The sequence below is a fragment of the Schistocerca cancellata genome, chromosome 6, assembly GCF_023864275.1.
Source record: "Schistocerca cancellata isolate TAMUIC-IGC-003103 chromosome 6, iqSchCanc2.1, whole genome shotgun sequence".
Classification (NCBI taxonomy): Eukaryota; Metazoa; Arthropoda; class Insecta; order Orthoptera; family Acrididae; genus Schistocerca; species Schistocerca cancellata.
Window position 1 is genome coordinate 3,930,400 of NC_064631.1, and position 25,739 is coordinate 3,956,138.

General features: G+C 54.6%; 27 non-coding genes across 27 annotated transcripts; all 27 read right to left on the minus strand.

Moving 5' to 3' along the window:
- Positions 1-422: 422 nt before the first annotated feature.
- On the minus strand, positions 423-541 carry LOC126089039 (5S ribosomal RNA). Its single transcript, XR_007520384.1, has one exon. It is a non-coding gene; the product is annotated as a 5S ribosomal RNA (ribosomal RNA).
- An 838-nt stretch (positions 542-1,379) lies between these two features.
- Positions 1,380-1,498, minus strand: LOC126089845 (5S ribosomal RNA). Its single transcript, XR_007520846.1, has one exon. It is a non-coding gene; the product is annotated as a 5S ribosomal RNA (ribosomal RNA).
- Positions 1,499-2,340: 842 nt separating this feature from the next.
- On the minus strand, positions 2,341-2,459 carry LOC126089184 (5S ribosomal RNA). The gene has a single exon (XR_007520520.1). It is a non-coding gene; the product is annotated as a 5S ribosomal RNA (ribosomal RNA).
- An 843-nt stretch (positions 2,460-3,302) lies between these two features.
- Positions 3,303-3,421, minus strand: LOC126089857 (5S ribosomal RNA). The gene has a single exon (XR_007520848.1). It is a non-coding gene; the product is annotated as a 5S ribosomal RNA (ribosomal RNA).
- Positions 3,422-4,261: 840 nt separating this feature from the next.
- LOC126089183 (5S ribosomal RNA) lies at positions 4,262-4,380 on the minus strand. The gene has a single exon (XR_007520519.1). It is a non-coding gene; the product is annotated as a 5S ribosomal RNA (ribosomal RNA).
- Positions 4,381-5,218: 838 nt separating this feature from the next.
- Positions 5,219-5,337, minus strand: LOC126089868 (5S ribosomal RNA). Its single transcript, XR_007520849.1, has one exon. It is a non-coding gene; the product is annotated as a 5S ribosomal RNA (ribosomal RNA).
- Positions 5,338-6,180: 843 nt separating this feature from the next.
- LOC126089880 (5S ribosomal RNA) lies at positions 6,181-6,299 on the minus strand. The gene has a single exon (XR_007520850.1). It is a non-coding gene; the product is annotated as a 5S ribosomal RNA (ribosomal RNA).
- Positions 6,300-7,139: 840 nt separating this feature from the next.
- LOC126089892 (5S ribosomal RNA) lies at positions 7,140-7,258 on the minus strand. Its single transcript, XR_007520851.1, has one exon. It is a non-coding gene; the product is annotated as a 5S ribosomal RNA (ribosomal RNA).
- Positions 7,259-8,096: 838 nt separating this feature from the next.
- Positions 8,097-8,215, minus strand: LOC126089904 (5S ribosomal RNA). The gene has a single exon (XR_007520852.1). It is a non-coding gene; the product is annotated as a 5S ribosomal RNA (ribosomal RNA).
- Positions 8,216-9,062: 847 nt separating this feature from the next.
- LOC126089915 (5S ribosomal RNA) lies at positions 9,063-9,181 on the minus strand. Its single transcript, XR_007520853.1, has one exon. It is a non-coding gene; the product is annotated as a 5S ribosomal RNA (ribosomal RNA).
- An 838-nt stretch (positions 9,182-10,019) lies between these two features.
- Positions 10,020-10,138, minus strand: LOC126089928 (5S ribosomal RNA). The gene has a single exon (XR_007520854.1). It is a non-coding gene; the product is annotated as a 5S ribosomal RNA (ribosomal RNA).
- Positions 10,139-10,977: 839 nt separating this feature from the next.
- LOC126089939 (5S ribosomal RNA) lies at positions 10,978-11,096 on the minus strand. The gene has a single exon (XR_007520855.1). It is a non-coding gene; the product is annotated as a 5S ribosomal RNA (ribosomal RNA).
- An 838-nt stretch (positions 11,097-11,934) lies between these two features.
- LOC126089041 (5S ribosomal RNA) lies at positions 11,935-12,053 on the minus strand. The gene has a single exon (XR_007520386.1). It is a non-coding gene; the product is annotated as a 5S ribosomal RNA (ribosomal RNA).
- Positions 12,054-12,893: 840 nt separating this feature from the next.
- On the minus strand, positions 12,894-13,012 carry LOC126089951 (5S ribosomal RNA). Its single transcript, XR_007520856.1, has one exon. It is a non-coding gene; the product is annotated as a 5S ribosomal RNA (ribosomal RNA).
- Positions 13,013-13,851: 839 nt separating this feature from the next.
- LOC126089042 (5S ribosomal RNA) lies at positions 13,852-13,970 on the minus strand. The gene has a single exon (XR_007520387.1). It is a non-coding gene; the product is annotated as a 5S ribosomal RNA (ribosomal RNA).
- Positions 13,971-14,808: 838 nt separating this feature from the next.
- Positions 14,809-14,927, minus strand: LOC126089043 (5S ribosomal RNA). The gene has a single exon (XR_007520388.1). It is a non-coding gene; the product is annotated as a 5S ribosomal RNA (ribosomal RNA).
- An 839-nt stretch (positions 14,928-15,766) lies between these two features.
- Positions 15,767-15,885, minus strand: LOC126089045 (5S ribosomal RNA). The gene has a single exon (XR_007520389.1). It is a non-coding gene; the product is annotated as a 5S ribosomal RNA (ribosomal RNA).
- Positions 15,886-16,723: 838 nt separating this feature from the next.
- On the minus strand, positions 16,724-16,842 carry LOC126089046 (5S ribosomal RNA). Its single transcript, XR_007520390.1, has one exon. It is a non-coding gene; the product is annotated as a 5S ribosomal RNA (ribosomal RNA).
- An 838-nt stretch (positions 16,843-17,680) lies between these two features.
- Positions 17,681-17,799, minus strand: LOC126089047 (5S ribosomal RNA). The gene has a single exon (XR_007520391.1). It is a non-coding gene; the product is annotated as a 5S ribosomal RNA (ribosomal RNA).
- An 840-nt stretch (positions 17,800-18,639) lies between these two features.
- Positions 18,640-18,758, minus strand: LOC126089963 (5S ribosomal RNA). Its single transcript, XR_007520857.1, has one exon. It is a non-coding gene; the product is annotated as a 5S ribosomal RNA (ribosomal RNA).
- Positions 18,759-19,601: 843 nt separating this feature from the next.
- LOC126089975 (5S ribosomal RNA) lies at positions 19,602-19,720 on the minus strand. The gene has a single exon (XR_007520859.1). It is a non-coding gene; the product is annotated as a 5S ribosomal RNA (ribosomal RNA).
- Positions 19,721-20,565: 845 nt separating this feature from the next.
- On the minus strand, positions 20,566-20,684 carry LOC126089987 (5S ribosomal RNA). Its single transcript, XR_007520860.1, has one exon. It is a non-coding gene; the product is annotated as a 5S ribosomal RNA (ribosomal RNA).
- An 828-nt stretch (positions 20,685-21,512) lies between these two features.
- On the minus strand, positions 21,513-21,631 carry LOC126089992 (5S ribosomal RNA). Its single transcript, XR_007520861.1, has one exon. It is a non-coding gene; the product is annotated as a 5S ribosomal RNA (ribosomal RNA).
- Positions 21,632-22,470: 839 nt separating this feature from the next.
- Positions 22,471-22,589, minus strand: LOC126089993 (5S ribosomal RNA). Its single transcript, XR_007520862.1, has one exon. It is a non-coding gene; the product is annotated as a 5S ribosomal RNA (ribosomal RNA).
- An 839-nt stretch (positions 22,590-23,428) lies between these two features.
- LOC126089995 (5S ribosomal RNA) lies at positions 23,429-23,547 on the minus strand. Its single transcript, XR_007520863.1, has one exon. It is a non-coding gene; the product is annotated as a 5S ribosomal RNA (ribosomal RNA).
- An 847-nt stretch (positions 23,548-24,394) lies between these two features.
- On the minus strand, positions 24,395-24,513 carry LOC126089996 (5S ribosomal RNA). The gene has a single exon (XR_007520864.1). It is a non-coding gene; the product is annotated as a 5S ribosomal RNA (ribosomal RNA).
- An 840-nt stretch (positions 24,514-25,353) lies between these two features.
- LOC126089997 (5S ribosomal RNA) lies at positions 25,354-25,472 on the minus strand. The gene has a single exon (XR_007520865.1). It is a non-coding gene; the product is annotated as a 5S ribosomal RNA (ribosomal RNA).
- Positions 25,473-25,739: the final 267 nt, after the last annotated feature.

Here is a 25,739-nt window from a genome sequence, read left to right on the forward strand (position 1 = left end):
TGTCCCTGACCCCGTCCCGACTTGTCCCGACTTTGCTCGACTGCCGCTCGCTGCCGCTCGGGTCGTGGTCCATATGACAGCGCAAGCACGACAAACGTCTGCGGGACGAGACGAGACGAGACGAGACGAGACGACTAAGGAATAAATTCGTGGTTACAAATCAAATTTGGAACTCTACACTCCTACACAAGAATAGGCGGTGACGTATTTCAGAAATCACCTGCCGATTCGTACTGTTTTGTCGTTTTCAAAGTCTTCTTGGCAAACTTGGTTAGCACATTCTCCCTCAAACTGAGTTAATTACTGCATTTTCGTACCATTACAGTAGTTTAAAAGGCTTAAGGAAGCATCTTTGTCACAACAGAAAGGTAGTTTGAAAATTGGGCTGGCGACATTACAAAAAAAAAAAAAAACAGGAAGGGAGCCAACAGCACCCGGGTTTCCCAGGCGGTCACCCATCCAAGTACTAGCCGGGCCCGATGATGCTTAACTTCGGTGATCGGACGAGAACCGGTATATTCATCATGGTATGGCCGTTGGCGCTCATCTAATGTAGGAGCACGGCAGAATTCGCGTTCGGCTTTTCTCCCAACACACAAAATGTTAGTTTTCGGCCGCATTTGACGAAAGCGCTTCCTTCCGCAACCGCCAGTTCCTCGAGGACGGCGCGGGGAGGCGCGCCCGGCGTCCCAGCAGAGTGACGGCCGAATTGGCGGGCGCACCGCCGCGTGTGTGAGACGCACTGCTGCTCGTTGCACCCCCTGTCATTCGCTGGGTGCGTGCGGCCTTCGACACTAGCGGAGGACGAATCTTGTCCCTGGTGTTCAGCGGAGGGCCTGTGCGGGGTGTGGCAGTGTCGTGCTGGAGGGCCCACTGGTACGATGTGGGCTTCCTCGCCTCGCCTCGCCTCGCCTCACACCAGGTGTCTGCGTAGTTTGCAGTGCATTCGCACCATTCCTATCCCTGTCCCTGACCCCGTCCCGACTTGTCCCGACTTTGCTCGACTGCCGCTCGCTGCCGCTCGGGTCGTGGTCCATATGACAGCGCAAGCACGACAAACGTCTGCGGGACGAGACGAGACGAGACGAGACGACTAAGGAATAAGTTCGTGGTTACAAATCAAATTTGGAACTCTACACTCCTACACAAGGATAGGCGGTGACGTATTTCAGAAATCACCTGCCGATTCGTACTGTTTTGTCGTTTTCAAAGTCTTCTTGGCAAACTTGGTTAGCACATTCTCCCTCAAACTGAGTTAATTACTGCATTTTCGTACCATTACAGTAGTTTAAAAGGCTTAAGGAAGCATCTTTGTCACAACAGAAAGGTAGTTTGAAAATTGGGCTGGCGACATTACAAAAAAAAAAAAACAGGAAGGGAGCCAACAGCACCCGGGTTTCCCAGGCGGTCACCCATCCAAGTACTAGCCGGGCCCGATGATGCTTAACTTCGGTGATCGGACGAGAACCGGTGTATTCATCATGGTATGGCCGTTGGCGCTCATCTAATGTAGGAGCACGGCAGAATTCGCGTTCGGCTTTTCTCCCAACACACAAAATGTTAGTTTTCGGCCGCATTTGACGAAAGCGCTTCCTTCCGCAACCGCCAGTTCCTCGAGGACGGCGCGGGGAGGCGCGCCCGGCGTCCCAGCAGAGTGACGGCCGAATTGGCGGGCGCACCGCCGCGTGTGTGAGACGCACTGCTGCTCGTTGCACCCCCTGTCATTCGCTGGGTGCGTGCGGCCTTCGACACTAGCGGAGGACGAATCTTGTCCCTGGTGTTCAGCGGAGGGCCTGTGCGGGGTGTGGCAGTGTCGTGCTGGAGGGCCCACTGGTACGATGTGGGCTTCCTCGCCTCGCCTCGCCACGCCTCACACCAGGTGTCTGCGTAGTTTGCAGTGCATTCGCACCATTCCTATCCCTGTCCCTGACCCCGTCCCGACTTGTCCCGACTTTGCTCGACTGCCGCTCGCTGCCGCTCGGGTCGTGGTCCATATGACAGCGCAAGCACGACAAACGTCTGCGGGACGAGACGAGACGAGACGAGACGAGACGACTAAGGAATAAATTCGTGGTTACAAATCAAATTTGGAACTCTACACTCCTACACAAGAATAGGCGGTGACGTATTTCAGAAATCACCTGCCGATTCGTAGTGTTTTGTCGTTTTCAAAGTCTTCTTGGCAAACTTGGTTAGCACATTCTCCCTCAAACTGAGTTAATTACTGCATTTTCGTACCATTACAGTAGTTTAAAAGGCTTAAGGAAGCATCTTTGTCACAACAGAAAGGTAGTTTGAAAATTGGGCTGGCGACATTACAAAAAAAAAAAACAGGAAGGGAGCCAACAGCACCCGGGTTTCCCAGGCGGTCACCCATCCAAGTACTAGCCGGGCCCGATGATGCTTAACTTCGGTGATCGGACGAGAACCGATGTATTCATCATGGTATGGCCGTTGGCGCTCATCTAATGTAGGAGCACGGCAGAATTCGCGTTCGGCTTTTCTCCCAACACACAAAATGTTAGTTTTCGGCCGCATTTGACGAAAGCGCTTCCTTCCGCAACCGCCAGTTCCTCGAGGACGGCGCGGGGAGGCGCGCCCGGCGTCCCAGCAGAGTGACGGCCGAATTGGCGGGCGCACCGCCGCGTGTGTGAGACGCACTGCTGCTCGTTGCACCCCCTGTCATTCGCTGGGTGCGTGCGGCCTTCGACACTAGCGGAGGACGAATCTTGTCCCTGGTGTTCAGCGGAGGGCCTGTGCGGGGTGTGGCAGTGTCGTGCTGGAGGGCCCACTGGTACGATGTGGGCTTCCTCGCCTCGCCTCGCCTCGCCTCACACCAGGTGTCTGCGTAGTTTGCAGTGCATTCGCACCATTCCTATCCCTGTCCCTGACCCCGTCCCGACTTGTCCCGACTTTGCTCGACTGCCGCTCGCTGCCGCTCGGGTCGTGGTCCATATGACAGCGCAGGCACGACAAACGTCTGCGGGACGAGACGAGACGAGACGAGACGAGACGACTAAGGAATAAATTCGTGGTTACAAATCAAATTTGGAACTCTACACTCCTACACAAGAATAGGCGGTGACGTATTTCAGAAATCACCTGCCGATTCGTACTGTTTTGTCGTTTTCAAAGTCTTCTTGGCAAACTTGGTTAGCACATTCTCCCTCAAACTGAGTTAATTACTGCATTTTCGTACCATTACAGTAGTTTAAAAGGCTTAAGGAAGCATCTTTGTCACAACAGAAAGGTAGTTTGAAAGTTGGGCTGGCGACATTACAAAAAAAAAAAAACAGGAAGGGAGCCAACAGCACCCGGGTTTCCCAGGCGGTCACCCATCCAAGTACTAGCCGGGCCCGATGATGCTTAACTTCGGTGATCGGACGAGAACCGGTGTATTCATCATGGTATGGCCGTTGGCGCTCATCTAATGTAGGAGCACGGCAGAATTCGCGTTCGGCTTTTCTCCCAACACACAAAATGTTAGTTTTCGGCCGCATTTGACGAAAGCGCTTCCTTCCGCAACCGCCAGTTCCTCGAGGACGGCGCGGGGAGGCGCGCCCGGCGTCCCAGCAGAGTGACGGCCGAATTGGCGGGCGCACCGCCGCGTGTGTGAGACGCACTGCTGCTCGTTGCACCCCCTGTCATTCGCTGGGTGCGTGCGGCCTTCGACACTAGCGGAGGACGAATCTTGTCCCTGGTGTTCAGCGGAGGGCCTGTGCGGGGTGTGGCAGTGTCGTGCTGGAGGGCCCACTGGTACGATGTGGGCTTCCTCGCCTCGCCTCGCCTCGCCTCACACCAGGTGTCTGCGTAGTTTGCAGTGCATTCGCACCATTCCTATCCCTGTCCCTGACCCCGTCCCGACTTGTCCCGACTTTGCTCGACTGCCGCTCGCTGCCGCTCGGGTCGTGGTCCATATGACAGCGCAAGCACGACAAACGTCTGCGGGACGAGACGAGACGAGACGAGACGACTAAGGAATAAATTCGTGGTTACAAATCAAATTTGGAACTCTACACTCCTACACAAGAATAGGCGGTGACGTATTTCAGAAATCACCTGCCGATTCGTACTGTTTTGTCGTTTTCAAAGTCTTCTTGGCAAACTTGGTTAGCACATTCTCCCTCAAACTGAGTTAATTACTGCATTTTCGTACCATTACAGTAGTTTAAAAGGCTTAAGGAAGCATCTTTGTCACAACAGAAAGGTAGTTTGAAAATTGGGCTGGCGACATTACAAAAAAAAAAAAAAACAGGAAGGGAGCAAACAGCACCCGGGTTTCCCAGGCGGTCACCCATCCAAGTACTAGCCGGGCCCGATGATGCTTAACTTCGGTGATCGGACGAGAACCGGTGTATTCATCATGGTATGGCCGTTGGCGCTCATCTAATGTAGGAGCACGGCAGAATTCGCGTTCGGCTTTTCTCCCAACACACAAAATGTTAGTTTTCGGCCGCATTTGACGAAAGCGCTTCCTTCCGCAACCGCCAGTTCCTCGAGGACGGCGCGGGGAGGCGCGCCCGGCGTCCCAGCAGAGTGACGGCCGAATTGGCGGGCGCACCGCCGCGTGTGTGAGACGCACTGCTGCTCGTTGCACCCCCTGTCATTCGCTGGGTGCGTGCGGCCTTCGACACTAGCGGAGGACGAATCTTGTCCCTGGTGTTCAGCGGAGGGCCTGTGCGGGGTGTGGCAGTGTCGTGCTGGAGGGCCCACTGGTACGATGTGGGCTTCCTCGCCTCGCCTCGCCTCGCCTCACACCAGGTGTCTGCGTAGTTTGCAGTGCATTCGCACCATTCCTATCCCTGTCCCTGACCCCGTCCCGACTTGTCCCGACTTTGCTCGACTGCCGCTCGCTGCCGCTCGGGTCGTGGTCCATATGACAGCGCAAGCACGACAAACGTCTGCGGGACGAGACGAGACGAGACGAGACGACTAAGGAATAAATTCGTGGTTACAAATCAAATTTGGAACTCTACACTCCTACACAAGAATAGGCGGTGACGTATTTCAGAAATCACCTGCCGATTCGTACTGTTTTGTCGTTTTCAAAGTCTTCTTGGCAAACTTGGTTAGCACATTCTCCCTCAAACTGAGTTAATTACTGCATTTTCGTACCATTACAGTAGTTTAAAAGGCTTAAGGAAGCATCTTTGTCACAACAGAAAGGTAGTTTGAAAATTGGGCTGGCGACATTACAAAAAAAAAAAAACAGGAAGGGAGCCAACAGCACCCGGGTTTCCCAGGCGGTCACCCATCCAAGTACTAGCCGGGCCCGATGATGCTTAACTTCGGTGATCGGACGAGAACCGGTGTATTCATCATGGTATGGCCGTTGGCGCTCATCTAATGTAGGAGCACGGCAGAATTCGCGTTCGGCTTTTCTCCCAACACACAAAATGTTAGTTTTCGGCCGCATTTGACGAAAGCGCTTCCTTCCGCAACCGCCAGTTCCTCGAGGACGGCGCGGGGAGGCGCGCCCGGCGTCCCAGCAGAGTGACGGCCGAATTGGCGGGCGCACCGCCGCGTGTGTGAGACGCACTGCTGCTCGTTGCACCCCCTGTCATTCGCTGGGTGCGTGCGGCCTTCGACACTAGCGGAGGACGAATCTTGTCCCTGGTGTTCAGCGGAGGGCCTGTGCGGGGTGTGGCAGTGTCGTGCTGGAGGGCCCACTGGTACGATGTGGGCTTCCTCGCCTCGCCTCGCCTCGCCTCACACCAGGTGTCTGCGTAGTTTGCAGTGCATTCGCACCATTCCTATCCCTGTCCCTGACCCCGTCCCGACTTGTCCCGACTTTGCTCGACTGCCGCTCGCTGCCGCTCGGGTCGTGGTCCATATGACAGCGCAGGCACGACAAACGTCTGCGGGACGAGACGAGACGAGACGAGACGAGACGACTAAGGAATAAATTCGTGGTTACAAATCAAATTTGGAACTCTACACTCCTACACAAGAATAGGCGGTGACGTATTTCAGAAATCACCTGCCGATTCGTACTGTTTTGTCGTTTTCAAAGTCTTCTTGGCAAACTTGGTTAGCACATTCTCCCTCAAACTGAGTTAATTACTGCATTTTCGTACCATTACAGTAGTTTAAAAGGCTTAAGGAAGCATCTTTGTCACAACAGAAAGGTAGTTTGAAAATTGGGCTGGCGACATTACAAAAAAAAAAAAACAGGAAGGGAGCCAACAGCACCCGGGTTTCCCAGGCGGTCACCCATCCAAGTACTAGCCGGGCCCGATGATGCTTAACTTCGGTGATCGGACGAGAACCGGTGTATTCATCATGGTATGGCCGTTGGCGCTCATCTAATGTAGGAGCACGGCAGAATTCTCGTTCGGCTTTTCTCCCAACACACAAAATGTTAGTTTTCGGCCGCATTTGACGAAAGCGCTTCCTTCCGCAACCGCCAGTTCCTCGAGGACGGCGCGGGGAGGCGCGCCCGGCGTCCCAGCAGAGTGACGGCCGAATTGGCGGGCGCACCGCCGCGTGTGTGAGACGCACTGCTGCTCGTTGCACCCCCTGTCATTCGCTGGGTGCGTGCGGCCTTCGACACTAGCGGAGGACGAATCTTGTCCCTGGTGTTCAGCGGAGGGCCTGTGCGGGGTGTGGCAGTGTCGTGCTGGAGGGCCCACTGGTACGATGTGGGCTTCCTCGCCTCGCCTCGCCTCGCCTCACACCAGGTGTCTGCGTAGTTTGCAGTGCATTCGCACCATTCCTATCCCTGTCCCTGACCCCGTCCCGACTTGTCCCGACTTTGCTCGACTGCCGCTCGCTGCCGCTCGGGTCGTGGTCCATATGACAGCGCAAGCACGACAAACGTCTGCGGGACGAGACGAGACGAGACGAGACGACTAAGGAATAAATTCGTGGTTACAAATCAAATTTGGAACTCTACACTCCTACACAAGAATAGGCGGTGACGTATTTCAGAAATCACCTGCCGATTCGTACTGTTTTGTCGTTTTCAAAGTCTTCTTGGCAAACTTGGTTAGCACATTCTCCCTCAAACTGAGTTAATTACTGCATTTTCGTACCATTACAGTAGTTTAAAAGGCTTAAGGAAGCATCTTTGTCACAACAGAAAGGTAGTTTGAAAATTGGGCTGGCGACATTACAAAAAAAAAAAAAAACAGGAAGGGAGCCAACAGCACCCGGGTTTCCCAGGCGGTCACCCATCCAAGTACTAGCCGGGCCCGATGATGCTTAACTTCGGTGATCGGACGAGAACCGGTGTATTCATCATGGTATGGCCGTTGGCGCTCATCTAATGTAGGAGCACGGCAGAATTCGCGTTCGGCTTTTCTCCCAACACACAAAATGTTAGTTTTCGGCCGCATTTGACGAAAGCGCTTCCTTCCGCAACCGCCAGTTCCTCGAGGACGGCGCGGGGAGGCGCGCCCGGCGTCCCAGCAGAGTGACGGCCGAATTGGCGGGCGCACCGCCGCGTGTGTGAGACGCACTGCTGCTCGTTGCACCCCCTGTCATTCGCTGGGTGCGTGCGGCCTTCGACACTAGCGGAGGACGAATCTTGTCCCTGGTGTTCAGCGGAGGGCCTGTGCGGGGTGTGGCAGTGTCGTGCTGGAGGGCCCACTGGTACGATGTGGGCTTCCTCGCCTCGCCTCGCCTCGCCTCACACCAGGTGTCTGCGTAGTTTGCAGTGCATTCGCACCATTCCTATCCCTGTCCCTGACCCCGTCCCGACTTGTCCCGACTTTGCTCGACTGCCGCTCGCTGCCGCTCGGGTCGTGGTCCATATGACAGCGCAAGCACGACAAACGTCTGCGGGACGAGACGAGACGAGACGAGACGACTAAGGAATAAATTCGTGGTTACAAATCAAATTTGGAACTCTACACTCCTACACAAGAATAGGCGGTGACGTATTTCAGAAATCACCTGCCGATTCGTACTGTTTTGTCGTTTTCAAAGTCTTCTTGGCAAACTTGGTTAGCACATTCTCCCTCAAACTGAGTTAATTACTGCATTTTCGTACCATTACAGTAGTTTAAAAGGCTTAAGGAAGCATCTTTGTCACAACAGAAAGGTAGTTTGAAAATTGGGCTGGCGACATTACAAAAAAAAAAAAACAGGAAGGGAGCCAACAGCACCCGGGTTTCCCAGGCGGTCACCCATCCAAGTACTAGCCGGGCCCGATGATGCTTAACTTCGGTGATCGGACGAGAACCGGTGTATTCATCATGGTATGGCCGTTGGCGCTCATCTAATGTAGGAGCACGGCAGAATTCGCGTTCGGCTTTTCTCCCAACACACAAAATGTTAGTTTTCGGCCGCATTTGACGAAAGCGCTTCCTTCCGCAACCGCCAGTTCCTCGAGGACGGCGCGGGGAGGCGCGCCCGGCGTCCCAGCAGAGTGACGGCCGAATTGGCGGGCGCACCGCCGCGTGTGTGAGACGCACTGCTGCTCGTTGCACCCCCTGTCATTCGCTGGGTGCGTGCGGCCTTCGACACTAGCGGAGGACGAATCTTGTCCCTGGTGTTCAGCGGAGGGCCTGTGCGGGGTGTGGCAGTGTCGTGCTGGAGGGCCCACTGGTACGATGTGGGCTTCCTCGCCTCGCCTCGCCTCGCCTCGCCTCGCCTCACACCAGGTGTCTGCGTAGTTTGCAGTGCATTCGCACCATTCCTATCCCTGTCCCTGACCCCGTCCCGACTTGTCCCGACTTTGCTCGACTGCCGCTCGCTGCCGCTCGGGTCGTGGTCCATATGACAGCGCAAGCACGACAAACGTCTGCGGGACGAGACGAGACGAGACGAGACGACTAAGGAATAAGTTCGTGGTTACAAATCAAATTTGGAACTCAACACACCTACACAACAATAGGCGGTGACGTATTTCAGAAATCACCTGCCTTTCGTAGTGTTTTGTCGTTTTCAAAGTCTTCTTGGCAAACTTGGTTAGCACATTCTCCCTCAAACTGAGTTAATTACTGCATTTTCGTACCATTACAGTAGTTTAAAAGGCTTAAGGAAGCATCTTTGTCACAACAGAAAGGTAGTTTGAAAATTGGGCTGGCGACATTACAAAAAAAAAAAAACAGGAAGGGAGCCAACAGCACCCGGGTTTCCCAGGCGGTCACCCATCCAAGTACTAGCCGGGCCCGATGATGCTTAACTTCGGTGATCGGACGAGAACCGGTGTATTCATCATGGTATGGCCGTTGGCGCTCATCTAATGTAGGAGCACGGCAGAATTCGCGTTCGGCTTTTCTCCCAACACACAAAATGTTAGTTTTCGGCCGCATTTGACGATAGCGCTTCCTTCCGCAACCGCCAGTTCCTCGAGGACGGCGCGGGGAGGCGCGCCCGGCGTCCCAGCAGAGTGACGGCCGAATTGGCGGGCGCACCGCCGCGTGTGTGAGACGCACTGCTGCTCGTTGCACCCCCTGTCATTCGCTGGGTGCGTGCGGCCTTCGACACTAGCGGAGGACGAATCTTGTCCCTGGTGTTCAGCGGAGGGCCTGTGCGGGGTGTGGCAGTGTCGTGCTGGAGGGCCCACTGGTACGATGTGGGCTTCCTCGCCTCGCCTCGCCTCGCCTCACACCAGGTGTCTGCGTAGTTTGCAGTGCATTCGCACCATTCCTATCCCTGTCCCTGACCCCGTCCCGACTTGTCCCGACTTTGCTCGACTGCCGCTCGCTGCCGCTCGGGTCGTGGTCCATATGACAGCGCAAGCACGACAAACGTCTGCGGGACGAGACGAGACGAGACGAGACGACTAAGGAATAAATTCGTGGTTACAAATCAAATTTGGAACTCTACACTCCTACACAAGAATAGGCGGTGACGTATTTCAGAAATCACCTGCCGATTCGTACTGTTTTGTCGTTTTCAAAGTCTTCTTGGCAAACTTTGTTAGCACATTCTCCCTCAAACTGAGTTAATTACTGCATTTTCGTACCATTACAGTAGTTTAAAAGGCTTAAGGAAGCATCTTTGTCACAACAGAAAGGTAGTTTGAAAATTGGGCTGGCGACATTACAAAAAAAAAAAAACAGGAAGGGAGCCAACAGCACCCGGGTTTCCCAGGCGGTCACCCATCCAAGTACTAGCCGGGCCCGATGATGCTTAACTTCGGTGATCGGACGAGAACCGGTGTATTCATCATGGTATGGCCGTTGGCGCTCATTTAATGTAGGAGCACGGCAGAATTCGCGTTCGGCTTTTCTCCCAACACACAAAATGTTAGTTTTCGGCCGCATTTGACGAAAGCGCTTCCTTCCGCAACCGCCAGTTCCTCGAGGACGGCGCGGGGAGGCGCGCCCGGCGTCCCAGCAGAGTGACGGCCGAATTGGCGGGCGCACCGCCGCGTGTGTGAGACGCACTGCTGCTCGTTGCACCCCCTGTCATTCGCTGGGTGCGTGCGGCCTTCGACACTAGCGGAGGACGAATCTTGTCCCTGGTGTTCAGCGGAGGGCCTGTGCGGGGTGTGGCAGTGTCGTGCTGGAGGGCCCACTGGTACGATGTGGGCTTCCTCGCCTCGCCTCGCCTCGCCTCACACCAGGTGTCTGCGTAGTTTGCAGTGCATTCGCACCATTCCTATCCCTGTCCCTGACCCCGTCCCGACTTGTCCCGACTTTGCTCGACTGCCGCTCGCTGCCGCTCGGGTCGTGGTCCATATGACAGCGCAAGCACGACAAACGTCTGCGGGACGAGACGAGACGAGACGAGACGACTAAGGAATAAGTTCGTGGTTACAAATCAAATTTGGAACTCAACACACCTACACAACAATAGGCGGTGACGTATTTCAGAAATCACCTGCCGATTCGTAGTGTTTTGTCGTTTTCAAAGTCTTCTTGGCAAACTTGGTTAGCACATTCTCCCTCAAACTGAGTTAATTACTGCATTTTCGTACCATTACAGTAGTTTAAAAGGCTTAAGGAAGCATCTTTGTCACAACAGAAAGGTAGTTTGAAAATTGGGCTGGCGACATTACAAAAAAAAAAAAAACAGGAAGGGAGCCAACAGCACCCGGGTTTCCCAGGCGGTCACCCATCCAAGTACTAGCCGGGCCCGATGATGCTTAACTTCGGTGATCGGACGAGAACCGGTGTATTCATCATGGTATGGCCGTTGGCGCTCATCTAATGTAGGAGCACGGCAGAATTCGCGTTCGGCTTTTCTCCCAACACACAAAATGTTAGTTTTCGGCCGCATTTGACGAAAGCGCTTCCTTCCGCAACCGCCAGTTCCTCGAGGACGGCGCGGGGAGGCGCGCCCGGCGTCCCAGCAGAGTGACGGCCGAATTGGCGGGCGCACCGCCGCGTGTGTGAGACGCACTGCTGCTCGTTGCACCCCCTGTCATTCGCTGGGTGCGTGCGGCCTTCGACACTAGCGGAGGACGAATCTTGTCCCTGGTGTTCAGCGGAGGGCCTGTGCGGGGTGTGGCAGTGTCGTGCTGGAGGGCCCACTGGTACGATGTGGGCTTCCTCGCCTCGCCTCGCCTCGCCTCACACCAGGTGTCTGCGTAGTTTGCAGTGCATTCGCACCATTCCTATCCCTGTCCCTGACCCCGTCCCGACTTGTCCCGACTTTGCTCGACTGCCGCTCGCTGCCGCTCGGGTCGTGGTCCATATGACAGCGCAAGCACGACAAACGTCTGCGGGACGAGACGAGACGAGACGAGACGACTAAGGAATAAATTCGTGGTTACAAATCAAATTTGGAACTCTACACTCCTACACAAGAATAGGCGGTGACGTATTTCAGAAATCACCTGCCGATTCGTACTGTTTTGTCGTTTTCAAAGTCTTCTTGGCAAACTTTGTTAGCACATTCTCCCTCAAACTGAGTTAATTACTGCATTTTCGTACCATTACAGTAGTTTAAAAGGCTTAAGGAAGCATCTTTGTCACAACAGAAAGGTAGTTTGAAAATTGGGCTGGCGACATTACAAAAAAAAAAAAACAGGAAGGGAGCCAACAGCACCCGGGTTTCCCAGGCGGTCACCCATCCAAGTACTAGCCGGGCCCGATGATGCTTAACTTCGGTGATCGGACGAGAACCGGTGTATTCATCATGGTATTGCCGTTGGCGCTCATTTAATGTAGGAGCACGGCAGAATTCGCGTTCGGCTTTTCTCCCAACACACAAAATGTTAGTTTTCGGCCGCATTTGACGAAAGCGCTTCCTTCCGCAACCGCCAGTTCCTCGAGGACGGCGCGGGGAGGCGCGCCCGGCGTCCCAGCAGAGTGACGGCCGAATTGGCGGGCGCACCGCCGCGTGTGTGAGACGCACTGCTGCTCGTTGCACCCCCTGTCATTCGCTGGGTGCGTGCGGCCTTCGACACTAGCGGAGGACGAATCTTGTCCCTGGTGTTCAGCGGAGGGCCTGTGCGGGGTGTGGCAGTGTCGTGCTGGAGGGCCCACTGGTACGATGTGGGCTTCCTCGCCTCGCCTCGCCTCGCCTCACACCAGGTGTCTGCGTAGTTTGCAGTGCATTCGCACCATTCCTATCCCTGTCCCTGACCCCGTCCCGACTTGTCCCGACTTTGCTCGACTGCCGCTCGCTGCCGCTCGGGTCGTGGTCCATATGACAGCGCAAGCACGACAAACGTCTGCGGGACGAGACGAGACGAGACGAGACGACTAAGGAATAAGTTCGTGGTTACAAATCAAATTTGGAACTCAACACACCTACACAACAATAGGCGGTGACGTATTTCAGAAATCACCTGCCGATTCGTAGTGTTTTGTCGTTTTCAAAGTCTTCTTGGCAAACTTGGTTAGCACATTCTCCCTCAAACTGAGTTAATTACTGCATTTTCGTACCATTACAGTAGTTTAAAAGGCTTAAGGAAGCATCTTTGTCACAACAGAAAGGTAGTTTGAAAATTGGGCTGGCGACATTACAAAAAAAAAAAAAAACAGGAAGGGAGCCAACAGCACCCGGGTTTCCCAGGCGGTCACCCATCCAAGTACTAGCCGGGCCCGATGATGCTTAACTTCGGTGATCGGACGAGAACCGGTGTATTCATCATGGTATGGCCGTTGGCGCTCATCTAATGTAGGAGCACGGCAGAATTCGCGTTCGGCTTTTCTCCCAACACACAAAATGTTAGTTTTCGGCCGCATTTGACGAAAGCGCTTCCTTCCGCAACCGCCAGTTCCTCGAGGACGGCGCGGGGAGGCGCGCCCGGCGTCCCAGCAGAGTGACGGCCGAATTGGCGGGCGCACCGCCGCGTGTGTGAGACGCACTGCTGCTCGTTGCACCCCCTGTCATTCGCTGGGTGCGTGCGGCCTTCGACACTAGCGGAGGACGAATCTTGTCCCTGGTGTTCAGCGGAGGGCCTGTGCGGGGTGTGGCAGTGTCGTGCTGGAGGGCCCACTGGTACGATGTGGGCTTCCTCGCCTCGCCTCGCCTCGCCTCACACCAGGTGTCTGCGTAGTTTGCAGTGCATTCGCACCATTCCTATCCCTGTCCCTGACCCCGTCCCGACTTGTCCCGACTTTGCTCGACTGCCGCTCGCTGCCGCTCGGGTCGTGGTCCATATGACAGCGCAAGCACGACAAACGTCTGCGGGACGAGACGAGACGAGACGAGACGACTAAGGAATAAATTCGTGGTTACAAATCAAATTTGGAACTCTACACTCCTACACAAGAATAGGCGGTGACGTATTTCAGAAATCACCTGCCGATTCGTACTGTTTTGTCGTTTTCAAAGTCTTCTTGGCAAACTTTGTTAGCACATTCTCCCTCAAACTGAGTTAATTACTGCATTTTCGTACCATTACAGTAGTTTAAAAGGCTTAAGGAAGCATCTTTGTCACAACAGAAAGGTAGTTTGAAAATTGGGCTGGCGACATTACAAAAAAAAAAAAAACAGGAAGGGAGCCAACAGCACCCGGGTTTCCCAGGCGGTCACCCATCCAAGTACTAGCCGGGCCCGATGATGCTTAACTTCGGTGATCGGACGAGAACCGGTGTATTCATCATGGTATTGCCGTTGGCGCTCATTTAATGTAGGAGCACGGCAGAATTCGCGTTCGGCTTTTCTCCCAACACACAAAATGTTAGTTTTCGGCCGCATTTGACGAAAGCGCTTCCTTCCGCAACCGCCAGTTCCTCGAGGACGGCGCGGGGAGGCGCGCCCGGCGTCCCAGCAGAGTGACGGCCGAATTGGCGGGCGCACCGCCGCGTGTGTGAGACGCACTGCTGCTCGTTGCACCCCCTGTCATTCGCTGGGTGCGTGCGGCCTTCGACACTAGCGGAGGACGAATCTTGTCCCTGGTGTTCAGCGGAGGGCCTGTGCGGGGTGTGGCAGTGTCGTGCTGGAGGGCCCACTGGTACGATGTGGGCTTCCTCGCCTCGCCTCGCCTCGCCTCACACCAGGTGTCTGCGTAGTTTGCAGTGCATTCGCACCATTCCTATCCCTGTCCCTGACCCCGTCCCGACTTGTCCCGACTTTGCTCGACTGCCGCTCGCTGCCGCTCGGGTCGTGGTCCATATGACAGCGCAAGCACGACAAACGTCTGCGGGACGAGACGAGACGAGACGAGACGACTAAGGAATAAGTTCGTGGTTACAAATCAAATTTGGAACTCAACACACCTACACAACAATAGGCGGTGACGTATTTCAGAAATCACCTGCCGATTCGTAGTGTTTTGTCGTTTTCAAAGTCTTCTTGGCAAACTTGGTTAGCACATTCTCCCTCAAACTGAGTTAATTACTGCATTTTCGTACCATTACAGTAGTTTAAAAGGCTTAAGGAAGCATCTTTGTCACAACAGAAAGGTAGTTTGAAAATTGGGCTGGCGACATTACAAAAAAAAAAAAACAGGAAGGGAGCCAACAGCACCCGGGTTTCCCAGGCGGTCACCCATCCAAGTACTAGCCGGGCCCGATGATGCTTAACTTCGGTGATCGGACGAGAACCGGTGTATTCATCATGGTATTGCCGTTGGCGCTCATTTAATGTAGGAGCACGGCAGAATTCGCGTTCGGCTTTTCTCCCAACACACAAAATGTTAGTTTTCGGCCGCATTTGACGAAAGCGCTTCCTTCCGCAACCGCCAGTTCCTCGAGGACGGCGCGGGGAGGCGCGCCCGGCGTCCCAGCAGAGTGACGGCCGAATTGGCGGGCGCACCGCCGCGTGTGTGAGACGCACTGCTGCTCGTTGCACCCCCTGTCATTCGCTGGGTGCGTGCGGCCTTCGACACTAGCGGAGGACGAATCTTGTCCCTGGTGTTCAGCGGAGGGCCTGTGCGGGGTGTGGCAGTGTCGTGCTGGAGGGCCCACTGGTACGATGTGGGCTTCCTCGCCTCGCCTCGCCTCGCCTCACACCAGGTGTCTGCGTAGTTTGCAGTGCATTCGCACCATTCCTATCCCTGTCCCTGACCCCGTCCCGACTTGTCCCGACTTTGCTCGACTGCCGCTCGCTGCCGCTCGGGTCGTGGTCCATATGACAGCGCAAGCACGACAAACGTCTGCGGGACGAGACGAGACGAGACGAGACGACTAAGGAATAAATTCGTGGTTACAAATCAAATTTGGAACTCTACACTCCTACACAAGAATAGGCGGTGACGTATTTCAGAAATCACCTGCCGATTCGTACTGTTTTGTCGTTTTCAAAGTCTTCTTGGCAAACTTTGTTAGCACATTCTCCCTCAAACTGAGTTAATTACTGCATTTTCGTACCATTACAGTAGTTTAAAAGGCTTAAGGAAGCATCTTTGTCACAACAGAAAGGTAGTTTGAAAATTGGGCTGGCGACATTACAAAAAAAAAAAAAACAGGAAGGGAGCCAACAGCACCCGGGTTTCCCAGGCGGTCACCCATCCAAGTACTAGCCGGGCCCGATGATGCTTAACTTCGGTGATCGGACGAGAACCGGTGTATTCATCATGGTATTGCCGTTGGCGCTCATTTAATGTAGGAGCACGGCAGAATTCGCGTTCGGCTTTTCTCCCAACACACAAAATGTTAGTTTTCGGCCGCATTTGACGAAAGCGCTTCCTTCCGCAACCGCCAGTTCCTCGAGGACGGCGCGGGGAGGCGCGCCCGGCGTCCCAGCAGAGTGACGGCCGAATTGGCGGGCGCACCGCCGCGTGTGTGAGACGCACTGCTGCTCGTTGCACCCCCTGTCATTCGCTGGGTGCGTGCGGCCTTCGACACTAGCGGAGGACGAATCTTGTCCCTGGTGTTCAGCGGAGGGCCTGTGCGGGGTGTGGCAGTGTCGTGCTGGAGGGCCCACTGGTACGATGTGGGCTTCCTCGCCTCGCCTCGCCTCGCCTCACACCAGGTGTCTGCGTAGTTTGCAGTGCATTCGCACCATTCCTATCCCTGTCCCTGACCCCGTCCCGACTTGTCCCGACTTTGCTCGACTGCCGCTCGCTGCCGCTCGGGTCGTGGTCCATATGACAGCGCAAGCACGACAAACGTCTGCGGGACGAGACGAGACGAGACGAGACGACTAAGGAATAAGTTCGTGGTTACAAATCAAATTTGGAACTCAACACACCTACACAACAATAGGCGGTGACGTATTTCAGAAATCACCTGCCGATTCGTAGTGTTTTGTCGTTTTCAAAGTCTTCTTGGCAAACTTGGTTAGCACATTCTCCCTCAAACTGAGTTAATTACTGCATTTTCGTACCATTACAGTAGTTTAAAAGGCTTAAGGAAGCATCTTTGTCACAACAGAAAGGTAGTTTGAAAATTGGGCTGGCGACATTACAAAAAAAAAAAAACAGGAAGGGAGCCAACAGCACCCGGGTTTCCCAGGCGGTCACCCATCCAAGTACTAGCCGGGCCCGATGATGCTTAACTTCGGTGATCGGACGAGAACCGGTGTATTCATCATGGTATTGCCGTTGGCGCTCATTTAATGTAGGAGCACGGCAGAATTCGCGTTCGGCTTTTCTCCCAACACACAAAATGTTAGTTTTCGGCCGCATTTGACGAAAGCGCTTCCTTCCGCAACCGCCAGTTCCTCGAGGACGGCGCGGGGAGGCGCGCCCGGCGTCCCAGCAGAGTGACGGCCGAATTGGCGGGCGCACCGCCGCGTGTGTGAGACGCACTGCTGCTCGTTGCACCCCCTGTCATTCGCTGGGTGCGTGCGGCCTTCGACACTAGCGGAGGACGAATCTTGTCCCTGGTGTTCAGCGGAGGGCCTGTGCGGGGTGTGGCAGTGTCGTGCTGGAGGGCCCACTGGTACGATGTGGGCTTCCTCGCCTCGCCTCGCCTCGCCTCACACCAGGTGTCTGCGTAGTTTGCAGTGCATTCGCACCATTCCTATCCCTGTCCCTGACCCCGTCCCGACTTGTCCCGACTTTGCTCGACTGCCGCTCGCTGCCGCTCGGGTCGTGGTCCATATGACAGCGCAAGCACGACAAACGTCTGCGGGACGAGACGAGACGAGACGAGACGACTAAGGAATAAATTCGTGGTTACAAATCAAATTTGGAACTCTACACTCCTACACAAGAATAGGCGGTGACGTATTTCAGAAATCACCTGCCGATTCGTACTGTTTTGTCGTTTTCAAAGTCTTCTTGGCAAACTTTGTTAGCACATTCTCCCTCAAACTGAGTTAATTACTGCATTTTCGTACCATTACAGTAGTTTAAAAGGCTTAAGGAAGCATCTTTGTCACAACAGAAAGGTAGTTTGAAAATTGGGCTGGCGACATTACAAAAAAAAAAAAACAGGAAGGGAGCCAACAGCACCCGGGTTTCCCAGGCGGTCACCCATCCAAGTACTAGCCGGGCCCGATGATGCTTAACTTCGGTGATCGGACGAGAACCGGTGTATTCATCATGGTATTGCCGTTGGCGCTCATTTAATGTAGGAGCACGGCAGAATTCGCGTTCGGCTTTTCTCCCAACACACAAAATGTTAGTTTTCGGCCGCATTTGACGAAAGCGCTTCCTTCCGCAACCGCCAGTTCCTCGAGGACGGCGCGGGGAGGCGCGCCCGGCGTCCCAGCAGAGTGACGGCCGAATTGGCGGGCGCACCGCCGCGTGTGTGAGACGCACTGCTGCTCGTTGCACCCCCTGTCATTCGCTGGGTGCGTGCGGCCTTCGACACTAGCGGAGGACGAATCTTGTCCCTGGTGTTCAGCGGAGGGCCTGTGCGGGGTGTGGCAGTGTCGTGCTGGAGGGCCCACTGGTACGATGTGGGCTTCCTCGCCTCGCCTCGCCTCGCCTCACACCAGGTGTCTGCGTAGTTTGCAGTGCATTCGCACCATTCCTATCCCTGTCCCTGACCCCGTCCCGACTTGTCCCGACTTTGCTCGACTGCCGCTCGCTGCCGCTCGGGTCGTGGTCCATATGACAGCGCAAGCACGACAAACGTCTGCGGGACGAGACGAGACGAGACGAGACGACTAAGGAATAAGTTCGTGGTTACAAATCAAATTTGGAACTCAACACACCTACACAACAATAGGCGGTGACGTATTTCAGAAATCACCTGCCGATTCGTAGTGTTTTGTCGTTTTCAAAGTCTTCTTGGCAAACTTGGTTAGCACATTCTCCCTCAAACTGAGTTAATTACTGCATTTTCGTACCATTACAGTAGTTTAAAAGGCTTAAGGAAGCATCTTTGTCACAACAGAAAGGTAGTTTGAAAATTGGGCTGGCGACATTACAAAAAAAAAAAAAAACAGGAAGGGAGCCAACAGCACCCGGGTTTCCCAGGCGGTCACCCATCCAAGTACTAGCCGGGCCCGATGATGCTTAACTTCGGTGATCGGACGAGAACCGGTGTATTCATCATGGTATGGCCGTTGGCGCTCATCTAATGTAGGAGCACGGCAGAATTCGCGTTCGGCTTTTCTCCCAACACACAAAATGTTAGTTTTCGGCCGCATTTGACGAAAGCGCTTCCTTCCGCAACCGCCAGTTCCTCGAGGACGGCGCGGGGAGGCGCGCCCGGCGTCCCAGCAGAGTGACGGCCGAATTGGCGGGCGCACCGCCGCGTGTGTGAGACGCACTGCTGCTCGTTGCACCCCCTGTCATTCGCTGGGTGCGTGCGGCCTTCGACACTAGCGGAGGACGAATCTTGTCCCTGGTGTTCAGCGGAGGGCCTGTGCGGGGTGTGGCAGTGTCGTGCTGGAGGGCCCACTGGTACGATGTGGGCTTCCTCGCCTCGCCTCGCCTCGCCTCACACCAGGTGTCTGCGTAGTTTGCAGTGCATTCGCACCATTCCTATCCCTGTCCCTGACCCCGTCCCGACTTGTCCCGACTTTGCTCGACTGCCGCTCGCTGCCGCTCGGGTCGTGGTCCATATGACAGCGCAGGCACGACAAACGTCTGCGGGACGAGACGAGACGAGACGAGACGAGACGACTAAGGAATAAATTCGTGGTTACAAATCAAATTTGGAACTCTACACTCCTACACAAGAATAGGCGGTGACGTATTTCAGAAATCACCTGCCGATTCGTACTGTTTTGTCGTTTTCAAAGTCTTCTTGGCAAACTTGGTTAGCACATTCTCCCTCAAACTGAGTTAATTACTGCATTTTCGTACCATTACAGTAGTTTAAAAGGCTTAAGGAAGCATCTTTGTCACAACAGAAAGGTAGTTTGAAAATTGGGCTGGCGACATTACAAAAAAAAAAAAACAGGAAGGGAGCCAACAGCACCCGGGTTTCCCAGGCGGTCACCCATCCAAGTACTAGCCGGGCCCGATGATGCTTAACTTCGGTGATCGGACGAGAACCGGTGTATTCATCATGGTATGGCCGTTGGCGCTCATCTAATGTAGGAGCACGGCAGAATTCGCGTTCGGCTTTTCTCCCAACACACAAAATGTTAGTTTTCGGCCGCATTTGACGAAAGCGCTTCCTTCCGCAACCGCCAGTTCCTCGAGGACGGCGCGGGGAGGCGCGCCCGGCGTCCCAGCAGAGTGACGGCCGAATTGGCGGGCGCACCGCCGCGTGTGTGAGACGCACTGCTGCTCGTTGCACCCCCTGTCATTCGCTGGGTGCGTGCGGCCTTCGACACTAGCGGAGGACGAATCTTGTCCCTGGTGTTCAGCGGAGGGCCTGTGCGGGGTGTGGCAGTGTCGTGCTGGAGGGCCCACTGGTACGATGTGGGCTTCCTCGCCTCGCCTCGCCTCGCCTCACACCAGGTGTCTGCGTAGTTTGCAGTGCATTCGCACCATTCCTATCCCTGTCCCTGACCCCGTCCCGACTTGTCCCGACTTTGCTCGACTGCCGCTCGCTGCCGCTCGGGTCGTGGTCCATATGACAGCGCAAGCACGACAAACGTCTGCGGGACGAGACGAGACGAGACGAGACGAGGCGACTAAGGAATAAATTCGTGGTTACAAATCAAATTTGGAACTCTACACTCCTACACAAGAATAGGCGGTGACGTATTTCAGAAATCACCTGCCGATTCGTACTGTTTTGTCGTTTTCAAAGTCTTCTTGGCAAACTTGGTTAGCACATTCTCCCTCAAACTGAGTTAATTACTGCATTTTCGTACCATTACAGTAGTTTAAAAGGCTTAAGGAAGCATCTTTGTCACAACAGAAAGGTAGTTTGAAAATTGGGCTGGCGACATTACAAAAAAAAAAAAAAACAGGAAGGGAGCCAACAGCACCCGGGTTTCCCAGGCGGTCACCCATCCAAGTACTAGCCGGGCCCGATGATGCTTAACTTCGGTGATCGGACGAGAACCGGTGTATTCATCATGGTATGGCCGTTGGCGCTCATCTAATGTAGGAGCACGGCAGAATTCGCGTTCGGCTTTTCTCCCAACACACAAAATGTTAGTTTTCGGCCGCATTTGACGAAAGCGCTTCCTTCCGCAACCGCCAGTTCCTCGAGGACGGCGCGGGGAGGCGCGCCCGGCGTCCCAGCAGAGTGACGGCCGAATTGGCGGGCGCACCGCCGCGTGTGTGAGACGCACTGCTGCTCGTTGCACCCCCTGTCATTCGCTGGGTGCGTGCGGCCTTCGACACTAGCGGAGGACGAATCTTGTCCCTGGTGTTCAGCGGAGGGCCTGTGCGGGGTGTGGCAGTGTCGTGCTGGAGGGCCCACTGGTACGATGTGGGCTTCCTCGCCTCGCCTCGCCTCGCCTCACACCAGGTGTCTGCGTAGTTTGCAGTGCATTCGCACCATTCCTATCCCTGTCCCTGACCCCGTCCCGACTTTGCTCGACTGCCGCTCGCTGCCGCTCGGGTCGTGGTCCATATGACAGCGCAAGCACGACAAACGTCTGCGGGACGAGACGAGACGAGACGAGACGACTAAGGAATAAGTTCGTGGTTACAAATCAAATTTGGAACTCAACACACCTACACAACAATAGGCGGTGACGTATTTCAGAAATCACCTGCCTTTCGTAGTGTTTTGTCGTTTTCAAAGTCTTCTTGGCAAACTTGGTTAGCACATTCTCCCTCAAACTGAGTTAATTACTGCATTTTCGTACCATTACAGTAGTTTAAAAGGCTTAAGGAAGCATCTTTGTCACAACAGAAAGGTAGTTTGAAAATTGGGCTGGCGACATTACAAAAAAAAAAAAAACAGGAAGGGAGCCAACAGCACCCGGGTTTCCCAGGCGGTCACCCATCCAAGTACTAGCCGGGCCCGATGATGCTTAACTTCGGTGATCGGACGAGAACCGGTGTATTCATCATGGTATGGCCGTTGGCGCTCATCTAATGTAGGAGCACGGCAGAATTCGCGTTCGGCTTTTCTCCCAACACACAAAATGTTAGTTTTCGGCCGCATTTGACGAAAGCGCTTCCTTCCGCAACCGCCAGTTCCTCGAGGACGGCGCGGGGAGGCGCGCCCGGCGTCCCAGCAGAGTGACGGCCGAATTGGCGGGCGCACCGCCGCGTGTGTGAGACGCACTGCTGCTCGTTGCACCCCCTGTCATTCGCTGGGTGCGTGCGGCCTTCGACACTAGCGGAGGACGAATCTTGTCCCTGGTGTTCAGCGGAGGGCCTGTGCGGGGTGTGGCAGTGTCGTGCTGGAGGGCCCACTGGTACGATGTGGGCTTCCTCGCCTCGCCTCGCCTCGCCTCACACCAGGTGTCTGCGTAGTTTGCAGTGCATTCGCACCATTCCTATCCCTGTCCCTGACCCCGTCCCGACTTGTCCCGACTTTGCTCGACTGCCGCTCGCTGCCGCTCGGGTCGTGGTCCATATGACAGCGCAAGCACGACAAACGTCTGCGGGACGAGACGAGACGAGACGAGACGACTAAGGAAAAATTCGTGGTTACAAATCAAATTTGGAACTCTACACTCCTACACAAGAATAGGCGGTGACGTATTTCAGAAATCACCTGCCGATTCGTAGTGTTTTGTCGTTTTCAAAGTCTTCTTGGCAAACTTGGTTAGCACATTCTCCCTCAAACTGAGTTAATTACTGCATTTTCGTACCATTACAGTAGTTTAAAAGGCTTAAGGAAGCATCTTTGTCACAACAGAAAGGTAGTTTGAAAATTGGGCTGGCGACATTACAAAAAAAAAAAAAAACAGGAAGGGAGCCAACAGCACCCGGGTTTCCCAGGCGGTCACCCATCCAAGTACTAGCCGGGCCCGATGATGCTTAACTTCGGTGATCGGACGAGAACCGGTGTATTCATCATGGTATGGCCGTTGGCGCTCATCTAATGTAGGAGCACGGCAGAATTCGCGTTCGGCTTTTCTCCCAACACACAAAATGTTAGTTTTCGGCCGCATTTGACGAAAGCGCTTCCTTCCGCAACCGCCAGTTCCTCGAGGACGGCGCGGGGAGGCGCGCCCGGCGTCCCAGCAGAGTGACGGCCGAATTGGCGGGCGCACCGCCGCGTGTGTGAGACGCACTGCTGCTCGTTGCACCCCCTGTCATTCGCTGGGTGCGTGCGGCCTTCGACACTAGCGGAGGACGAATCTTGTCCCTGGTGTTCAGCGGAGGGCCTGTGCGGGGTGTGGCAGTGTCGTGCTGGAGGGCCCACTGGTACGATGTGGGCTTCCTCGCCTCGCCTCGCCTCGCCTCACACCAGGTGTCTGCGTAGTTTGCAGTGCATTCGCACCATTCCTATCCCTGTCCCTGACCCCGTCCCGACTTGTCCCGACTTTGCTCGACTGCCGCTCGCTGCCGCTCGGGTCGTGGTCCATATGACAGCGCAAGCACGACAAACGTCTGCGGGACGAGACGAGACGAGACGAGACGACTAAGGAATAAATTCGTGGTTACAAATCAAATTTGGAACTCTACACTCCTACACAAGAATAGGCGGTGACGTATTTCAGAAATCACCTGCCGATTCGTACTGTTTTGTCGTTTTCAAAGTCTTCTTGGCAAACTTGGTTAGCACATTCTCCCTCAAACTGAGTTAATTACTGCATTTTCGTACCATTACAGTAGTTTAAAAGGCTTAAGGAAGCATCTTTGTCACAACAGAAAGGTAGTTTGAAAATTGGGCTGGCGACATTACAAAAAAAAAAAAAACAGGAAGGGAGCCAACAGCACCCGGGTTTCCCAGGCGGTCACCCATCCAAGTACTAGCCGGGCCCGATGATGCTTAACTTCGGTGATCGGACGAGAACCGGTGTATTCATCATGGTATGGCCGTTGGCGCTCATCTAATGTAGGAGCACGGCAGAATTCGCGTTCGGCTTTTCTCCCAACACACAAAATGTTAGTTTTCGGCCGCATTTGACGAAAGCGCTTCCTTCCGCAACCGCCAGTTCCTCGAGGACGGCGCGGGGAGGCGCGCCCGGCGTCCCAGCAGAGTGACGGCCGAATTGGCGGGCGCACCGCCGCGTGTGTGAGACGCACTGCTGCTCGTTGCACCCCCTGTCATTCGCTGGGTGCGTGCGGCCTTCGACACTAGCGGAGGACGAATCTTGTCCCTGGTGTTCAGCGGAGGGCCTGTGCGGGGTGTGGCAGTGTCGTGCTGGAGGGCCCACTGGTACGATGTGGGCTTCCTCGCCTCGCCTCGCCTCGCCTCGCCTCGCCTCACACCAGGTGTCTGCGTAGTTTGCAGTGCATTCGCACCATTCCTATCCCTGTCCCTGACCCCGTCCCGACTTGTCCCGACTTTGCTCGACTGCCGCTCGCTGCCGCTCGGGTCGTGGTCCATATGACAGCGCAAGCACGACAAACGTCTGCGGGACGAGACGAGACGAGACGAGACGACTAAGGAATAAGTTCGTGGTTACAAATCAAATTTGGAACTCAACACACCTACACAACAATAGGCGGTGACGTATTTCAGAAATCACCTGCCTTTCGTAGTGTTTTGTCGTTTTCAAAGTCTTCTTGGCAAACTTGGTTAGCACATTCTCCCTCAAACTGAGTTAATTACTGCATTTTCGTACCATTACAGTAGTTTAAAAGGCTTAAGGAAGCATCTTTGTCACAACAGAAAGGTAGTTTGAAAATTGGGCTGGCGACATTACAAAAAAAAAAAAACAGGAAGGGAGCCAACAGCACCCGGGTTTCCCAGGCGGTCACCCATCCAAGTACTAGCCGGGCCCGATGATGCTTAACTTCGGTGATCGGACGAGAACCGGTGTATTCATCATGGTATGGCCGTTGGCGCTCATCTAATGTAGGAGCACGGCAGAATTCGCGTTCGGCTTTTCTCCCAACACACAAAATGTTAGTTTTCGGCCGCATTTGACGAAAGCGCTTCCTTCCGCAACCGCCAGTTCCTCGAGGACGGCGCGGGGAGGCGCGCCCGGCGTCCCAGCAGAGTGACGGCCGAATTGGCGGGCGCACCGCCGCGTGTGTGAGACGCACTGCTGCTCGTTGCACCCCCTGTCATTCGCTGGGTGCGTGCGGCCTTCGACACTAGCGGAGGACGAATCTTGTCCCTGGTGTTCAGCGGAGGGCCTGTGCGGGGTGTGGCAGTGTCGTGCTGGAGGGCCCACTGGTACGATGTGGGCTTCCTCGCCTCGCCTCGCCTCGCCTCACACCAGGTGTCTGCGTAGTTTGCAGTGCATTCGCACCATTCCTATCCCTGTCCCTGACCCCGTCCCGACTTGTCCCGACTTTGCTCGACTGCCGCTCGCTGCCGCTCGGGTCGTGGTCCATATGACAGCGCAAGCACGACAAACGTCTGCGGGACGAGACGAGACGAGACGAGACGACTAAGGAATAAATTCGTGGTTACAAATCAAATTTGGAACTCTACACTCCTACACAAGAATAGGCGGTGACGTATTTCAGAAATCACCTGCCGATTCGTACTGTTTTGTCGTTTTCAAAGTCTTCTTGGCAAACTTTGTTAGCACATTCTCCCTCAAACTGAGTTAATTACTGCATTTTCGTACCATTACAGTAGTTTAAAAGGCTTAAGGAAGCATCTTTGTCACAACAGAAAGGTAGTTTGAAAATTGGGCTGGCGACATTACAAAAAAAAAAAAAAACAGGAAGGGAGCCAACAGCACCCGGGTTTCCCAGGCGGTCACCCATCCAAGTACTAGCCGGGCCCGATGATGCTTAACTTCGGTGATCGGACGAGAACCGGTGTATTCATCATGGTATGGCCGTTGGCGCTCATTTAATGTAGGAGCACGGCAGAATTCGCGTTCGGCTTTTCTCCCAACACACAAAATGTTAGTTTTCGGCCGCATTTGACGAAAGCGCTTCCTTCCGCAACCGCCAGTTCCTCGAGGACGGCGCGGGGAGGCGCGCCCGGCGTCCCAGCAGAGTGACGGCCGAATTGGCGGGCGCACCGCCGCGTGTGTGAGACGCACTGCTGCTCGTTGCACCCCCTGTCATTCGCTGGGTGCGTGCGGCCTTCGACACTAGCGGAGGACGA